The 3501-nt window shown below is 37.6% G+C and overlaps 1 pseudogene; it reads right to left on the bottom strand.

The window, feature by feature from the left end:
• Positions 1 to 2362: 2362 nt before the first annotated feature.
• On the bottom strand, positions 2363 to 2995 carry LOC150060469 (PEST proteolytic signal-containing nuclear protein pseudogene; annotated as a pseudogene).
• Positions 2996 to 3501: the final 506 nt, after the last annotated feature.

Here is a 3501-nt window from a genome sequence, read left to right on the forward strand (position 1 = left end):
TCAAGGTCTTTGGATTTAATTTGGTGCAGGGTGATATATAAGGATTTAACTTCAGTTCTCTCTATGTGTATAGCCATTTCTGCCAACAACATTTGTTGAAGAAGCTGTCTTTCTCCCATCTGATGATTTTGGTTCCCTTACCAAGATTAGATAGCCATATGTCTGGGGGATCATGTCTGGGTCTTTGATTCTATTCCATTGATCTTCAGGCCTGTTCATGTGCCAGTACTAAGCTGTTCTTATCATTACTGCTTTGCAATAGAGCTTGAAATTTGGTATTGATATTTTTCCTGTACTATTTTTCCTGCTAAAGATTGTTTTTGCTATTTGTGGTCTCGTATTATTCCATATGAATTTTAGGATTGCTTTTTCTATTTCATTAAAGAATGTCATTGGGATATTGATGGATATTACATTGAATTTGTAGATAGTTTTTTGGCAGCATTGGCATTTTCACAATGTTAATCTTCCCAATCCAGGAGCACGGGAGGTTTTCCCACTTCCTTAAATTTGCTTTAATTTCCCTTTTCAGGTTTTTAAAGTTTTCATCATGGAGTTCCTTCACCTCTTCGGTTAAATTAATTCCTATGGGTTTTTTTTTCCTTCTTCTTTTTTGAGGCTACTGCAAACGGAGTTGCTTTTCTGACTTCAGTCTCTCTTCTCATTTTTGGCATAAAGAAAAGCTACTGGTTTTTATGGGTTAATTTTATACCCTGCTACTTTTTTTTTGCCAGTACTGGGGCTTGAACTCAGGGCCTGAGCACTGTTCTTGAACATTTTTTGCTCAAGGCTAGTGCTCTGCCACTTGAGCCAAAGTACCACTTCCAGCTTTCTTTCTGTGTATATGGAACCAAGGGATCGAACCCAGGGCTTCGTGCATGCTAGGCAAGCACTCTACCAGTAGGCTATGCCTTTGGCCCTATACCTTGATACTTTGTCAACATTTTGGAGCAGCTCACATAACTTGGGAGAGGAGTCTATAGGGTTCTCTAAATACAGGATTATTTGCAAAGAGGGAGAGTTTGACTTCATCTTTCCCTATTTGGATCCCCTTTATATTTGTCTCTTGCCTGATTGCTCTGGTTAGCAATTCTAATACTGTATTGAAGAGGAGCAGAGAGAGCAGACATCCTTGTCTTGTGCCTGATTTTAGAGGAAATGGTTTTAACTTTTCACCATTAAATATAATGCCTGCTGTAATTTTGTCATATACAGTCTTCATTATATTGAAAAATGTTAGATGGATTCCTAGTTTCTCCAGAGCTTTCATCATGAAAGGATGTTGAGTCTTGTCAAGTGCTCTTTCTGCATCTATTGAAATGATCATGTGGTTCTTGTCCTTATAGGAGTGCAGTCTTTGTGTGTCTCTGGGCATGAATAATGTTGCAGTGGTTGAAACTGCAGTGATGGGAGACAGTAAGGCTTGAATTCTTTTTTTTTTGAGTTTGACAAAATTTATTGGTATTATAGTAAAGACATTCATTTCAGTCATTTCTCTATCCTCATCTTGACTTTAGGTTAATATTTCATTTGGGGTCAAGCAAAGAACATGCAGGAGAGGGATGTTATTTTAACAAACAGAAAATAGACAAAAATGGATAGCTTGCCTACACAACGGTAAGTAAAGTTTATTTATCTTGATATAATTAAATCATGGTAGAACCAATAGTGCTATATACATTTCCAATGTTGGATTTGGGGCTTATTCTAAACATAAAGGATTGGGCATATCCACAGGCTGCTACTCTGGAGTTACTACCTACTACAAAAACCCAGTAAATAATCACCATCAACATATCTTCTGAAGCCGACTTCCAATTTAACATTGCAGTTTTCAGGAAGTCATTGTACTATGTTTCTTTCATTTGTGAGTATGGATTTAAAGATGTTTAACTGTTACCTTAAAAAAAATCCCACATCTGCTGAACAGATTGCTCTATCCCTTAGTATAAGTTCTTGGTATTTAAAAAAGCAGTTATTTTTAATAAAGGAAAGGGAAACTTGTAAATACTGGTCATGATTCTTATTCCCTGACCTCAACCATAGTTGCAAGTTATCTAATTTCTAGTGCTCTATATTCAACAGCTCTGGATAAGTTTTAAATACATTCCTCTTAGGTAATAATTGATACAGTTATATTGTACTTCCCACCATATACAATCTGCATCATGAATGCAATCCCTATCAAATTATCTGTCTCCTCAGAGAGACAGATAAACGTAACTTGAAATTCCTATGAAACCACAAAAGGCTCAAATAGGCAAAGCCATTTTGAGAGACATCAGACTTGGACATATCAGAATAACCTGTATATAAAACATACATTACCTCTAATTTCAAACTCTCATTTTTAGTGTACCACTCAATCTATAAAATAAAAAAAAGAAATAAAAGAGAAAAAGGTGGCTCCAAAGATAGTCGTATACTTTTCTTTAAGAAAGGAAACTTTGACATTATACCCACTCCATATCCCAATTTCAAAACATATCATTGAATTGTCTTGGTCATGGAAATTTCCCAGATGAGATTTTATATTTCATTTCCATAGCTTCTGGTTTCCTTTATTGAAGGAGTTTGATCCAGTTGGTGTGAGTGTATCCCTTCTAACATTCTTCATCCTCATCTTTGCTTCTGGAGGCACTTCCTCTGGCTCACTACCTTCATCTTCATTAAAAAAGCTGCTGCTACTGAAAGGGTTTTTGGAGCAAGAGTTGGAACAGTTTCCTTGGGCTTAGTTGATCCAAGTTTGATGGATATGGTTGATGCTTTCTTTGTTGTCTGACTACCTATGACAAATCCAAACTTGGAGATCTTTGTAGGTTTGGAGGTCTGCAGCTGATCGTTTCTCAGCGCTGCTACTGCAATTTTCCCCTCCATTACTGGAAGAAACAGTCTTAGTTTTCACAGGTTTTTCTGCTTTTTCTTCAGGTCCTCCAGAGGCTCTAGTTCACTGCGGCTTTTCAGGCTTCTCTTCTCCTGCCTTCCCCTAAGCCATTTTCCCCACTGCAGCCTCCGTGGCAAACCACCAAGGCTTGAATTCTTCATAGGGTTCATAGTCCATCCTGGGTGGTGCCACGTCACTGCTGTGCATCTAACATGTTCTATTATCCTGTTGAATTAAATGCATGTTTGATCCTTAAAATAGTTGTAGGCCATGATAAGGGACAGAATCTCTGTTGCCACTTGACAGATGGGAACAGGTGGGGAATTTAGTGCATAGAAAGAAATAATACTTTTTGAAGTCTTAATTCTAGGATCAAAAATCCCAGGGACTTCTGACTCTCAGACCATAATTCCATTTCTATCTATAGTAAATGAGTATGAAAGAAAAACAGTAAAAAAACTACAGTGAAGCAGAACTATATGTTGTCAGACTTGTGGCCTGGCTTGTCTTTGGCTCCTTTGGCATCTCTATCAGGAATCTGTATCTCTACACATTAGAGGATCACTGTAGCCTACCACTGAGCACTGGTCTAGACATACAGGCACTGCTGGATATCT

Source organism: Megascapheus bottae, chromosome 7 (genome assembly GCF_031878675.1).
Source record: "Megascapheus bottae isolate mThoBot1 chromosome 7, mThoBot2.hap1, whole genome shotgun sequence".
NCBI lineage: Eukaryota > Metazoa > Chordata > Mammalia > Rodentia > Geomyidae > Megascapheus > Megascapheus bottae.